General features: G+C 34.8%; 9 non-coding genes across 9 annotated transcripts; all 9 read left to right on the top strand.

Moving 5' to 3' along the window:
• Positions 1-293: 293 nt before the first annotated feature.
• TRNAT-UGU (transfer RNA threonine (anticodon UGU)) lies at positions 294-366 on the top strand. Its single transcript has one exon. It is a non-coding gene; the product is annotated as a tRNA-Thr (tRNA).
• A 1,542-nt stretch (positions 367-1,908) lies between these two features.
• TRNAT-UGU (transfer RNA threonine (anticodon UGU)) lies at positions 1,909-1,981 on the top strand. The gene has a single exon. It is a non-coding gene; the product is annotated as a tRNA-Thr (tRNA).
• A 1,542-nt stretch (positions 1,982-3,523) lies between these two features.
• TRNAT-UGU (transfer RNA threonine (anticodon UGU)) lies at positions 3,524-3,596 on the top strand. Its single transcript has one exon. It is a non-coding gene; the product is annotated as a tRNA-Thr (tRNA).
• Positions 3,597-5,138: 1,542 nt separating this feature from the next.
• TRNAT-UGU (transfer RNA threonine (anticodon UGU)) lies at positions 5,139-5,211 on the top strand. The gene has a single exon. It is a non-coding gene; the product is annotated as a tRNA-Thr (tRNA).
• Positions 5,212-6,755: 1,544 nt separating this feature from the next.
• Positions 6,756-6,828, top strand: TRNAT-UGU (transfer RNA threonine (anticodon UGU)). The gene has a single exon. It is a non-coding gene; the product is annotated as a tRNA-Thr (tRNA).
• A 1,542-nt stretch (positions 6,829-8,370) lies between these two features.
• Positions 8,371-8,443, top strand: TRNAT-UGU (transfer RNA threonine (anticodon UGU)). The gene has a single exon. It is a non-coding gene; the product is annotated as a tRNA-Thr (tRNA).
• Positions 8,444-10,832: 2,389 nt separating this feature from the next.
• TRNAT-UGU (transfer RNA threonine (anticodon UGU)) lies at positions 10,833-10,905 on the top strand. Its single transcript has one exon. It is a non-coding gene; the product is annotated as a tRNA-Thr (tRNA).
• Positions 10,906-12,447: 1,542 nt separating this feature from the next.
• TRNAT-UGU (transfer RNA threonine (anticodon UGU)) lies at positions 12,448-12,520 on the top strand. The gene has a single exon. It is a non-coding gene; the product is annotated as a tRNA-Thr (tRNA).
• A 1,544-nt stretch (positions 12,521-14,064) lies between these two features.
• On the top strand, positions 14,065-14,137 carry TRNAT-UGU (transfer RNA threonine (anticodon UGU)). Its single transcript has one exon. It is a non-coding gene; the product is annotated as a tRNA-Thr (tRNA).
• The last annotated feature ends 1,380 nt before the right edge of the window (positions 14,138-15,517 follow it).

Raw genomic sequence — 15,517 nt, 5'->3', positions numbered from 1 at the left:
ACAGGACACTCTAACACAAAGTTGGAGAGCCATTAAAAATATGTCCAACTTTTTCAATATTTTCTATATAATTCAATTCAAGCAAAGACAGCTAATTTTTGCATTTATTTGATTTTCTGAAAAAGTTATATACTACATGCCTCAATCAAGGATATTGCAAATTTGTAGAATTTTTTTGTGAAAGGTCTACATTGGGAAAAAAAGCGACAATAAAATGATAACAGAGATTTGAAATTTGCAGAAGATTTTTTTCCATCACTAAGCAGAATGAACATACATGGTGCTGAAGGCAAGGCTCCATAGCTCAGGGGTTAGAGCACTGGTCTTGTAAACCAGGGGTCGTGAGTTCAAATCTCACTGGGGCCTAGTGCTGCTTTCTTGTTACTGCTGCTAAAATATAAATAGCAGCTCCCAATGTTGAAATAGTCTGCTCAAGAGCTTTAAGTGAGGAGAACCATTTCAATTTGGTCACACATTTGGATATTCAATTTGTACACAGAGTTATGATGTTCAGTCTAATCTGCAAACTGGTTCCAAGAGCATGTCTTAAAATTATTTTATTGTACTGATTCTGTTCATGCTGATAATCCCATCATAATTTTTCAGTATCATTACAAACTGTAGAAAGAGCTTTTCCATAATTAAACTTTAAAGATAGCAACAATGGTATATACATTGTATTAATCTGTATTGTACCGTGCAGGAATCAACTTCATCAGTTGATCCAGAAGAGTTTTGAATTGACAACTGTAGCTGCCAGAAGGCATTTTTGGTCATGTAAGCATATATAAAGTACAAATGCAAGCATACTCAAGGTAATGACCACTATTGGTCACAAATATCTCAATATAAAGACATTCTGTCATATCATTTTGAAGGCATTCCAGACTAAGGAGCACAAGGTTTGTGAGGCATGGAAAACATGACCAACATTTCCTCAATTTTATATATACACCTATTCAACATACAACAGCAAACTGAAAGTTTCTTTAAATTGTTTAATAGGTTATTAACTGCATGTCCCAAGCAGGCATTTCAGCAGTGGTCATTTGTTAAAAGTGTATATTTGGAGAATGAGCTACAACTAATAATATCCAATAAGATTACTGAAATTTGAAGAAAACTCTTTTCCACCATAATTTAGACCCCATATTGGTCTCAGTTCTGGCTACTTATGTGGCTCCATCTCTCAGGGGTTAGAGCACTGGTCTCGTAAACCAGGGGTCATGAGGTCCAATCTCACTGGGACCTAGTGTTTCCCAATGTTAAAATAGTCTATGCAATATCTTTAAGTGAGGAGAACCATTTCAATTTGGTCACACATTTGGATATTCAATTTGTACACAGAGTTATGATGTTCAGTCTAATCTGCTGATTGGTTACAAGAGCATGTCTAAAACATATTTGTTGCATTTTATTGGGCTGATTCTGTTCATGCTGATAGTTCCAACAAGTTTTTCACTATTATTATGAAACTATGGTAAGAGCTTTCCAATAATTTAACTTTAATGATAGCACAAAAACACACACATTAGGAGGTTTTTAATACTTCTCACCCTGTTGTACACCTGTTCTGTTTCTGCTTACAGGCATGGTATTATCATTTCAGCTCACTACAGGACACTCTAACACAAAGTTGGAGAGCCATTAAAAATATGTCCAACTTTTTCAATATTTTCTATATAATTCAATTCAAGCAAAGACAGCTAATTTTTGCATTTATTTGATTTTCTGAAAAAGTTATATACTACATGCCTCAATCAAGGATATTGCAAATTTGTAGAATTTTTTTGTGAAAAGTCTACATTGGGACAAAAAGCGACAATAAAATGATAACAGAGATTTTAAATTTGCAGAAGATTTTTTTCCATCACTAAGCAGAATGAACATACATGGTGCTGAAGGCAAGGCTCCATAGCTCCGGGGTTAGAGCACTGGTCTTGTAAACCAGGGGTCGTGAGTTCAAATCTCACTGGGGCCTAGTGCTACTTTCTTGTTACTGCTGCTAAAATATAAATTGCAGCTCCCAATGTTGAAATAGTCTGCTCAAGAGCTTTAAGTGAGGAGAACCATTTCAATTTGGTCACACATTTGGATATTCAATTTGTACACAGAGTTATGATGTTCAGTCTAATCTGCAAATTGGTTCCAAGAGCATGTCTTAAAATTATTTTATTGTACTGATTCTGTTCATTCTGATAATCCCATCATAATTTTTCAGTATCATTACAAACTGTAGAAAGAGCTTTTCCATAATTAAACTTTAAAGATAGCAACAATGGTATATACATTGTATTAATCTGTATTGTACCGTGCAGGAATCAACTTCATCAGTTGATCCAGAAGAGTTTTGAATTGACAACTGTAGCTGCCAGAAGGCTTTTTTGGTCATGTAAGCATATATAAAGTACAAATGCAAGCATACTCAAGGTAATGACCACTATTGGTCACAAATATCTCAATATAAAGACATTCTGTCATATCATTTTGAAGGCATTCCAGACTAAGGAGCACAAGGTTTGTGAGGCATGGAAAACATGACCAACATTTCCTCAATTTTATATATACACCTATTCAACATACAACAGCAAACTGAAAGTTTCTTTAAATTGTTTAATAGGTTATTAACTGCATGTCCCAAGCAGGCATTTCAGCAGTGGTCATTTGTTAAAAGTGTATATTTGGAGAATGAGCTACAACTAATAATATCCAATAAGATTACTTAAATTTGAAGAAAACTCTTTTCCACCATAATTCAGACCCCGTATTGGTCACAGTTCTGGCTACTTATGTGGCTCCATCTCTCAGGGGTTAGAGCACTGGTCTCGTAAACCAGGGGTCATGAGGTCCAATCTCACTGGGACCTAGTGTTTCCCAATGTTAAAATAGTCTATGCAATATCTTTAAGTGAGGAGAACCATTTCAATTTGGTCACACATTTGGATATTCAATTTGTACACAGAGTTATGATGTTCAGTCTAATCTGCTGATTGGTTACAAGAGCATGTCTAAAACATATTTGTTGCATTTTATTGGGCTGATTCTGTTCATGCTGATAGTTCCAACAAGTTTTTCACTATTATTATGAAACTATGGTAAGAGCTTTCCAATAATTTAACTTTAATGATAGCACAAAAACACACACATTAGGAGGTTTTTAATACTTCTCACCCTGTTGTACACCTGTTCTGTTTCTGCTGACAGGCATGGTATTATCATTTCAGCTCACTACAGGACACTCTAACACAAAGTTGGAGAGCCATTAAAAATATGTCCAACTTTTTCAATATTTTCTATATAATTCAATTCAAGCAATGACAGCTAATTTTTGCATTTATTTGATTTTCTGAAAAAGTTATATACTACATGCCTCAATCAAGGATATTGCAAATTTGTAGAATTTTTTTGTGAAAGGTCTACATTGGGAAAAAAAGCGACAATAAAATGATAACAGAGATTTGAAATTTGCAGAAGATTTTTTTCCATCACTAAGCAGAATGAACATACATGGTGCTGAAGGCAAGGCTCCATAGCTCAGGGGTTAGAGCACTGGTCTTGTAAACCAGGGGTCGTGAGTTCAAATCTCACTGGGGCCTAGTGCTACTTTCTTGTTACTGCTGCTAAAATATAAATTGCAGCTCCCAATGTTGAAATAGTCTGCTCAAGAGCTTTAAGTGAGGAGAACCATTTCAATTTGGTCACACATTTGGATATTCAATTTGTACACAGAGTTATGATGTTCAGTCTAATCTGCAAACTGGTTCCAAGAGCATGTCTTAAAATTATTTTATTGTACTGATTCTGTTCATGCTGATAATCCCATCATAATTTTTCAGTATCATTACAAACTGTAGAAAGAGCTTTTCCATAATTAAACTTTAAAGATAGCAACAATGGTATATACATTGTATTAATCTGTATTGTACCGTGCAGGAATCAACTTCATCAGTTGATCCAGAAGAGTTTTGAATTGACAACTGTAGCTGCCAGAAGGCTTTTTTGGTCATGTAAGCATATATAAAGTACAAATGCAAGCATACTCAAGGTAATGACCACTATTGGTCACAAATATCTCAATATAAAGACATTCTGTCATATCATTTTGAAGGCATTCCAGACTAAGGAGCACAAGGTTTGTGAGGCATGGAAAACATGACCAACATTTCCTCAATTTTATATATACACCTATTCAACATACAACAGCAAACTGAAAGTTTCTTTAAATTGTTTAATAGGTTATTAACTGCATGTCCCAAGCAGGCATTTCAGCAGTGGTCATTTTTTAAAAGTGTATATTTGGAGAATGAGCTACAACTAATAATATCCAATAAGATTACTGAAATTTGAAGAAAACTCTTTTCCACCATAATTCAGACCCCGTATTGGTCACAGTTCTGGCTACTTATGTGGCTCCATCTCTCAGGGGTTAGAGCACTGGTCTCGTAAACCAGGGGTCATGAGGTCCAATTTCACTGGGACCTAGTGTTTCCCAATGTTAAAATAGTCTATGCAATATCTTTAAGTGAGGAGAACCATTTCAATTTGGTCACACATTTGGATATTCAATTTGTACACAGAGTTATGATGTTCAGTCTAATCTGCTGATTGGTTACAAGAGCATGTCTAAAACATATTTGTTGCATTTTATTGGGCTGATTCTGTTCATGCTGATAGTTCCAACAAGTTTTTCACTATTATTATGAAACTATGGTAAGAGCTTTCCAATAATTTAACTTTAATGATAGCACAAAAACACACACATTAGGAGGTTTTTAATACTTCTCACCCTGTTGTACACCTGTTCTGTTTCTGCTGACAGGCATGGTATTATCATTTCAGCTCACTACAGGACACTCTAACACAAAGTTGGAGAGCCATTAAAAATATGTCCAACTTTTTCAATATTTTCTATATAATTCAATTCAAGCAAAGACAGCTAATTTTTGCATTTATTTGATTTTCTGAAAAAGATATATACTACATGCCTCAATCAAGGATATTGCAAATTTGTAGAATTTTGTTGTGAAAAGTCTACATTGGGACAAAAAGCGACAATAAAATGATAACAGAGATTTGAACTTTGCAGAAGATTTTTTTCCATCACTAAGCAGAATGAACATAAATAATGCTGATGGCAAGGCTCCATAGCTCAGTGGTTAGAGCACTGGTCTTGTAAACCAGGGGTCGTGAGTTCAAATCTCACTGGGGCCTAGTGCTACTTTCTTGTTACTGCTGCTAAAATATAAATTGCAGCTCCCAATGTTGAAATAGTCTGCTCAAGAGCTTTAAGTGAGGAGAACCATTTCAATTTGGTCACACATTTGGATATTCAATTTGTACACAGAGTTATGATGTTCAGTCTAATCTGCAAATTGGTTCCAAGAGCATGTCTTAAAATTATTTTATTGTACTGATTCTGTTCATGCTGATAATCCCATCATAATTTTTCAGTATCATTACAAACTGTAGAAAGAGCTTTTCCATAATTAAACTTTAAAGATAGCAACAATGGTATATACATTGTATTAATCTGTATTGTACCGTGCAGGAATCAACTTCATCAGTTGATCCAGAAGAGTTTTGAATTGACAACTGTAGCTGCCAGAAGGCTTTTTTGGTCATGTAAGCATATATAAAGTACAAATGCAAGCATACTCAAGGTAATGACCACTATTGGTCACAAATATCTCAATATAAAGACATTCTGTCATATCATTTTGAAGGCATTCCAGACTAAGGAGCACAAGGTTTGTGAGGCATGGAAAACATGACCAACATTTTCTCAATTTTATATATACACCTATTCAACATACAACAGCAAACTGAAAGTTTCTTTAAATTGTTTAATAGGTTATTAACTGCATGTCCCAAGCAGGCATTTCAGCAGTGGTCATTTGTTAAAAGTGTATATTTGGAGAATGAGCTACAACTAATAATATCCAATAAGATTACTGAAATTTGAAGAAAACTCTTTTCCACCATAATTCAGACCCCGTATTGGTCACAGTTCTGGCTACTTATGTGGCTCCATCTCTCAGGGGTTAGAGCACTGGTCTCGTAAACCAGGGGTCATGAGGTACAATCTCACTGGGACCTAGTGTTTCCCAATGTTAAAATAGTCTATGCAATATCTTTAAGTGAGGAGAACCATTTCAATTTGGTCACACATTTGGATATTCAATTTGTACACAGAGTTATGATGTTCAGTCTAATCTGCTGATTGGTTACAAGAGCATGTCTAAAACATATTTGTTGCATTTTATTGGGCTGATTCTGTTCATGCTGATAGTTCCAACAAGTTTTTCATTATTATTATGAAACTATGGTAAGAGCTTTCCAATAATTTAACTTTAATGATAGCACAAAAACACACACACATTAGGAGGTTTTTAATACTTCTCACCCTGTTGTACACCTGTTCTGTTTCTGCTGACAGGCATGGTATTATCATTTCAGCTCACTACAGGACACTCTAACACAAAGTTGGAGAGCCATTAAAAATATGTCCAACTTTTTCAATATTTTCTATATAATTCAATTCAAGCAAAGACAGCTAATTTTTGCATTTATTTGATTTTCTGAAAAAGTTATATACTACATGCCTCAATCAAGGATATTGCAAATTTGTAGAATTTTTTTGTGAAAGGTCTACATTGGGAAAAAAAGCGACAATAAAATGATAACAGAGATTTGAAATTTGCAGAAGATTTTTTTCCATCACTAAGCAGAATGAACATACATGGTGCTGAAGGCAAGGCTCCATAGCTCAGGGGTTAGAGCACTGGTCTTGTAAACCAGGGGTCGTGAGTTCAAATCTCACTGGGGCCTAGTGCTACTTTCTTGTTACTGCTGCTAAAATATAAATTGCAGCTCCCAATGTTGAAATAGTCTGCTCAAGAGCTTTAAGTGAGGAGAACCATTTCAATTTGGTCACACATTTGGATATTCAATTTGTACACAGAGTTATGATGTTCAGTCTAATCTGCAAACTGGTTCCAAGAGCATGTCTTAAAATTATTTTATTGTACTGATTCTGTTCATGCTGATAATCCCATCATAATTTTTCAGTATCATTACAAACTGTAGAAAGAGCTTTTCCATAATTAAACTTTAAAGATAGCAACAATGGTATATACATTGTATTAATCTGTATTGTACCGTGCAGGAATCAACTTCATCAGTTGATCCAGAAGAGTTTTGAATTGACAACTGTAGCTGCCAGAAGGCTTTTTTGTTCATGTAAGCATATATAAAGTACAAATGCAAGCATACTCAAGGTAATGACCACTATTGGTCACAAATATCTCAATATAAAGACATTCTGTCATATCATTTTGAAGGCATTCCAGACTAAGGAGCACAAGGTTTGTGAGTCATGGAAAACATGACCAACATTTCCTCAATTTTATATATACACCTATTCAACATACAACAGCAAACTGAAAGTTTCTTTAAATTGTTTAATAGGTTATTAACTGCATGTCCCAAGCAGGCATTTCAGCAGTGGTCATTTTTTAAAAGTGTATATTTGGAGAATGAGCTACAACTAATAATATCCAATAAGATTACTGAAATTTGAAGAAAACTCTTTTCCACCATAATTCAGACCCCGTATTGGTCACAGTTCTGGCTACTTATGTGGCTCCACCTCTCAGGGGTTAGAGCACTGGTCTCGTAAACCAGGGGTCATGAGGTCCAATTTCACTGGGACCTAGTGTTTCCCAATGTTAAAATAGTCTATGCAATATCTTTAAGTGAGGAGAACCATTTCAATTTGGTCACACATTTGGATATTCAATTTGTACACAGAGTTATGATGTTCAGTCTAATCTGCTGATTGGTTACAAGAGCATGTCTAAAACATATTTGTTGCATTTTATTGGGCTGATTCTGTTCATGCTGATAGTTCCAACAAGTTTTTCACTATTATTATGAAACTATGGTAAGAGCTTTCCAATAATTTAACTTTAATGATAGCACAAAAACACACACATTAGGAGGTTTTTAATACTTCTCACCCTGTTGTACACCTGTTCTGTTTCTGCTGACAGGCATGGTATTATCATTTCAGCTCACTACAGGACACTCTAACACAAAGTTGGAGAGCCATTAAAAATATGTCCAACTTTTTCAATATTTTCTATATAATTCAATTCAAGCAAAGACAGCTAATTTTTGCATTTATTTGATTTTCTGAAAAAGATATATACTACATGCCTCAATCAAGGATATTGCAAATTTGTAGAATTTTTTTGTGAAAAGTCTACATTGGGACAAAAAGCGACAATAAAATGATAACAGAGATTTGAAATTTGCAGAAGATTTTTTTCCATCACTAAGCAGAATGAACATGAATAATGCTGATGGCAAGGCTCCATAGCTCAGTGGTTAGAGCACTGGTCTTGTAAACCAGGGGTCGTGAGTTCAAATCTCACTGGGGCCTAGTGCTACTTTCTTGTTACTGCTGCTAAAATATAAATTGCAGCTCCCAATGTTGAAATAGTCTGCTCAAGAGCTTTAAGTGAGGAGAACCATTTCAATTTGGTCACACATTTGGATATTCAATTTGTACACAGAGTTATGATGTTCAGTCTAATCTGCAAATTGGTTCCAAGAGCATGTCTTAAAATTATTTTATTGTACTGATTCTGTTCATGCTGATAATCCCATCATAATTTTTCAGTATCATTACAAACTGTAGAAAGAGCTTTTCCATAATTAAACTTTAAAGATAGCAACAATGGTATATACATTGTATTAATCTGTATTGTACCGTGCAGGAATCAACTTCATCAGTTGATCCAGAAGAGTTTTGAATTGACAACTGTAGCTGCCAGAAGGCTTTTTTGGTCATGTAAGCATATATAAAGTACAAATGCAAGCATACTCAAGGTAATGACCACTATTGGTCACAAATATCTCAATATAAAGACATTCTGTCATATCATTTTGAAGGCATTCCAGACTAAGGAGCACAAGGTTTGTGAGGCATGGAAAACATGACCAACATTTTCTCAATTTTATATATACACCTATTCAACATACAACAGCAAACTGAAAGTTTCTTTAAATTGTTTAATAGGTTATTAACTGCATGTCCCAAGCAGGCATTTCAGCAGTGGTCATTTGTTAAAAGTGTATATTTGGAGAATGAGCTACAACTAATAATATCCAATAAGATTACTGAAATTTGAAGAAAACTCTTTTCCACCATAATTCAGACCCCGTATTGGTCACAGTTCTGGCTACTTATGTGGCTCCATCTCTCAGGGGTTAGAGCACTGGTCTCGTAAACCAGGGGTCATGAGGTACAATCTCACTGGGACCTAGTGTTTCCCAATGTTAAAATAGTCTATGCAATATCTTTAAGTGAGGAGAACCATTTCAATTTGGTCACACATTTGGATATTCAATTTGTACACAGAGTTATGATGTTCAGTCTAATCTGCAAATTGGTTCCAAGAGCATGTCTTAAAATTATTTTATTGTACTGATTCTGTTCATGCTGATAATCCCATCATAATTTTTCAGTATCATTACAAACTGTAGAAAGAGCTTTTCCATAATTAAACTTTAAAGATAGCAACAATGGTATATACATTGTATTAATCTGTATTGTACCGTGCAGGAATCAACTTCATCAGTTGATCCAGAAGAGTTTTGAATTGACAACTGTAGCTGCCAGAAGGCTTTTTTGGTCATGTAAGCATATATAAAGTACAAATGCAAGCATACTCAAGGTAATGACCACTATTGGTCACAAATATCTCAATATAAAGACATTCTGTCATATCATTTTGAAGGCATTCCAGACTAAGGAGCACAAGGTTTGTGAGGCATGGAAAACATGACCAACATTTTCTCAATTTTATATATACACCTATTCAACATACAACAGCAAACTGAAAGTTTCTTTAAATTTTTTAATAGGTTATTAACTGCATGTCCCAAGCAGGCATTTCAGCAGTGGTCATTTGTTAAAAGTGTATATTTGGAGAATGAGCTACAACTAATAATATCCAATAAGATTACTGAAATTTGAAGAAAACTCTTTTCCACCATAATTCAGACCCCGTATTGGTCACAGTTCTGGCTACTTATGTGGCTCCATCTCTCAGGGGTTAGAGCACTGGTCTCGTAAACCAGGGGTCATGAGGTCCAATTTCACTGGGACCTAGTGTTTCCCAATGTTAAAATAGTCTATGCAATATCTTTAAGTGAGGAGAACCATTTCAATTTGGTCACACATTTGGATATTCAATTTGTACACAGAGTTATGATGTTCAGTCTAATCTGCTGATTGGTTACAAGAGCATGTCTAAAACATATTTGTTGCATTTTATTGGGCTGATTCTGTTCATGCTGATAGTTCCAACAAGTTTTTCACTATTATTATGAAACTATGGTAAGAGCTTTCCAATAATTTAACTTTAATGATAGCACAAAAACACACACATTAGGAGGTTTTTAATACTTCTCACCCTGTTGTACACCTGTTCTGTTTCTGCTGACAGGCATGGATTATCATTTCAGCTCACTACAGGACACTCTAACACAAAGTTGGAGAGCCATTAAAAATATGTCCAACTTTTTCAATATTTTCTATATAATTCAATTCAAGCAAAGACAGCTAATTTTTGCATTTATTTGATTTTCTGAAAAAGATATATACTACATGCCTCAATCAAGGATATTGCAAATTTGTAGAATTTTGTTGTGAAAAGTCTACATTGGGACAAAAAGCGACAATAAAATGATAACAGAGATTTGAACTTTGCAGAAGATTTTTTTCCATCACTAAGCAGAATGAACATAAATAATGCTGATGGCAAGGCTCCATAGCTCAGTGGTTAGAGCACTGGTCTTGTAAACCAGGGGTCGTGAGTTCAAATCTCACTGGGGCCTAGTGCTACTTTCTTGTTACTGCTGCTAAAATATAAATTGCAGCTCCCAATGTTGAAATAGTCTGCTCAAGAGCTTTAAGTGAGGAGAACCATTTCAATTTGGTCACACATTTGGATATTCAATTTGTACACAGAGTTATGATGTTCAGTCTAATCTGCAAACTGGTTCCAAGAGCATGTCTTAAAATTATTTTATTGTACTGATTCTGTTCATGCTGATAATCCCATCATAATTTTTCAGTATCATTACAAACTGTAGAAAGAGCTTTTCCATAATTAAACTTTAAAGATAGCAACAATGGTATATACATTGTATTAATCTGTATTGTACCGTGCAGGAATCAACTTCATCAGTTGATCCAGAAGAGTTTTGAATTGACAACTGTAGCTGCCAGAAGGCTTTTTTGGTCATGTAAGCATATATAAAGTACAAATGCAAGCATACTCAAGGTAATGACCACTATTGGTCACAAATATCTCAATATAAAGACATTCTGTCATATCATTTTGAAGGCATTCCAGACTAAGGAGCACAAGGTTTGTGAGTCATGGAAAACATGACCAACATTTCCTCAATTTTATATATACACCTATTCAACATACAACAGCAAACTGAAAGTTTCTTTAAATTGTTTAATAGGTTATTAACTGCATGTCCCAAGCAGGCATTTCAGCAGTGGTCATTTTTTAAAAGTGTATATTTGGAGAATGAGCTACAACTAATAATATCCAATAAGATTACTGAAATTTGAAGAAAACTCTTTTCCACCATAATTCAGACCCCGTATTGGTCACAGTTCTGGCTACTTATGTGGCTCCATCTCTCAGGGGTTAGAGCACTGGTCTCGTAAACCAGGGGTCATGAGGTCCAATTTCACTGGGACCTAGTGTTTCCCAATGTTAAAATAGTCTATGCAATATCTTTAAGTGAGGAGAACCATTTCAATTTGGTCACACATTTGGATATTCAATTTGTACACAGAGTTATGATGTTCAGTCTAATCTGCTGATTGGTTACAAGAGCATGTCTAAAACATATTTGTTGCATTTTATTGGGCTGATTCTGTTCATGCTGATAGTTCCAACAAGTTTTTCACTATTATTATGAAACTATGGTAAGAGCTTTCCAATAATTTAACTTTAATGATAGCACAAAAACACACACATTAGGAGGTTTTTAATACTTCTCACCCTGTTGTACACCTGTTCTGTTTCTGCTGACAGGCATGGTATTATCATTTCAGCTCACTACAGGACACTCTAACACAAAGTTGGAGAGCCATTAAAAATATGTCCAACTTTTTCAATATTTTCTATATAATTCAATTCAAGCAAAGACAGCTAATTTTTGCATTTATTTGATTTTCTGAAAAAGATATATACTACATGCCTCAATCAAGGATATTGCAAATTTGTAGAATTTTGTTGTGAAAAGTCTACATTGGGACAAAAAGCGACAATAAAATGATAACAGAGATTTGAACTTTGCAGAAGATTTTTTTCCATCACTAAGCAGAATGAACATAAATAATGCTGATGGCAAGGCTCCATAGCTCAGTGGTTAGAGCACTGGTCTTGTAAACCAGGGGTCGTGAGTTCAAATCTCACTGGGGCCTAGTGCTACTTTCTTGTTACTGCTGCTAAAATATAAATTGCAGCTCCCAATGTTGAAATAGTCTGCTCAAGAGCTTTAAGTGAGGAGAACCATTTCAATTTGGTCACACATTTGGATATTCAATTTGTACACAGAGTTATGATGTTCAGTCTAATCTGCAAATTGGTTCCAAGAGCATGTCTTAAAATTATTTTATTGTACTGATTCTGTTCATGCTGATAATCCCATCATAATTTTTCAGTATCATTACAAACTGTAGAAAGAGCTTTTCCATAATTAAACTTTAAAGATAGCAACAATGGTATATACATTGTATTAATCTGTATTGTACCGTGCAGGAATCAACTTCATCAGTTGATCCAGAAGAGTTTTGAATTGACAACTGTAGCTGCCAGAAGGCTTTTTTGGTCATGTAAGCATATATAAAGTACAAATGCAAGCATACTCAAGGTAATGACCACTATTGGTCACAAATATCTCAATATAAAGACATTCTGTCATATCATTTTGAAGGCATTCCAGACTAAGGAGCACAAGGTTTGTGAGGCATGGAAAACATGACCAACATTTTCTCAATTTTATATATACACCTATTCAACATACAACAGCAAACTGAAAGTTTCTTTAAATTGTTTAATAGGTTATTAACTGCATGTCCCAAGCAGGCATTTCAGCAGTGGTCATTTGTTAAAAGTGTATATTTGGAGAATGAGCTACAACTAATAATATCCAATAAGATTACTGAAATTTGAAGAAAACTCTTTTCCACCATAATTCAGACCCCGTATTGGTCACAGTTCTGGCTACTTATGTGGCTCCATCTCTCAGGGGTTAGAGCACTGGTCTCGTAAACCAGGGGTCATGAGGTACAATCTCACTGGGACCTAGTGTTTCCCAATGTTAAAATAGTCTATGCAATATCTTTAAGTGAGGAGAACCATTTCAATTTGGTCACACATTTGGATATTCAATTTGTACACAGAGTTATGATGTTCAGTCTAATCTGCTGATTGGTTACAAGAGCATGTCTAAAACATATTTGTTGCATTTTATTGGGCTGATTCTGTTCATGCTGATAGTTCCAACAAGTTTTTCATTATTATTATGAAACTATGGTAAGAGCTTTCCAATAATTTAACTTTAATGATAGCACAAAAACACACACACATTAGGAGGTTTTTAATACTTCTCACCCTGTTGTACACCTGTTCTGTTTCTGCTGACAGGCATGGTATTATCATTTCAGCTCACTACAGGACACTCTAACACAAAGTTGGAGAGCCATTAAAAATATGTCCAACTTTTTCAATATTTTCTATATAATTCAATTCAAGCAAAGACAGCTAATTTTTGCATTTATTTGATTTTCTGAAAAAGTTATATACTACATGCCTCAATCAAGGATATTGCAAATTTGTAGAATTTTTTTGTGAAAGGTCTACATTGGGAAAAAAAGCGACAATAAAATGATAACAGAGATTTGAAATTTGCAGAAGATTTTTTTCCATCACTAAGCAGAATGAACATACATGGTGCTGAAGGCAAGGCTCCATAGCTCAGGGGTTAGAGCACTGGTCTTGTAAACCAGGGGTCGTGAGTTCAAATCTCACTGGGGCCTAGTGCTACTTTCTTGTTACTGCTGCTAAAATATAAATTGCAGCTCCCAATGTTGAAATAGTCTGCTCAAGAGCTTTAAGTGAGGAGAACCATTTCAATTTGGTCACACATTTGGATATTCAATTTGTACACAGAGTTATGATGTTCAGTCTAATCTGCAAACTGGTTCCAAGAGCATGTCTTAAAATTATTTTATTGTACTGATTCTGTTCATGCTGATAATCCCATCATAATTTTTCAGTATCATTACAAACTGTAGAAAGAGCTTTTCCATAATTAAACTTTAAAGATAGCAACAATGGTATATACATTGTATTAATCTGTATTGTACCGTGCAGGAATCAACTTCATCAGTTGATCCAGAAGAGTTTTGAATTGACAACTGTAGCTGCCAGAAGGCTTTTTTGGTCATGTAAGCATATATAAAGTACAAATGCAAGCATACTCAAGGTAATGACCACTATTGGTCACAAATATCTCAATATAAAGACATTCTGTCATATCATTTTGAAGGCATTCCAGACTAAGGAGCACAAGGTTTGTGAGTCATGGAAAACATGACCAACATTTCCTCAATTTTATATATACACCTATTCAACATACAACAGCAAACTGAAAGTTTCTTTAAATTGTTTAATAGGTTATTAACTGCATGTCCCAAGCAGGCATTTCAGCAGTGGTCATTTTTTAAAAGTGTATATTTGGAGAATGAGCTACAACTAATAATATCCAATAAGATTACTGAAATTTGAAGAAAACTCTTTTCCACCATAATTCAGACCCCGTATTGGTCACAGTTCTGGCTACTTATGTGGCTCCACCTCTCAGGGGTTAGAGCACTGGTCTCGTAAACCAGGGGTCATGAGGTCCAATTTCACTGGGACCTAGTGTTTCCCAATGTTAAAATAGTCTATGCAATATCTTTAAGTGAGGAGAACCATTTCAATTTGGTCACACATTTGGATATTCAATTTGTACACAGAGTTATGATGTTCAGTCTAATCTGCTGATTGGTTACAAGAGCATGTCTAAAACATATTTGTTGCATTTTATTGGGCTGATTCTGTTCATGCTGATAGTTCCAACAAGTTTTTCACTATTATTATGAAACTATGGTAAGAGCTTTCCAATAATTTAACTTTAATGATAGCACAAAAACACACACATTAGGAGGTTTTTAATACTTCTCACCCTGTTGTACACCTGTTCTGTTTCTGCTGACAGGCATGGTATTATCATTTCAGCTCACTACAGGACACTCTAACACAAAGTTGGAGAGCCATTAAAAATATGTCCAACTTTTTCAATATTTTCTATATAATTCAATTCAAGCAAAGACAGCTAATTTTTGCATTTATTTGATTTTCTGAAAAAGATATAT

The sequence above is a fragment of the Pseudophryne corroboree genome, chromosome 11, assembly GCF_028390025.1.
Source record: "Pseudophryne corroboree isolate aPseCor3 chromosome 11, aPseCor3.hap2, whole genome shotgun sequence".
Lineage (NCBI taxonomy): Eukaryota > Metazoa > Chordata > Amphibia > Anura > Myobatrachidae > Pseudophryne > Pseudophryne corroboree.
This window is presented reverse-complemented; position numbering and strand designations above follow the sequence as displayed.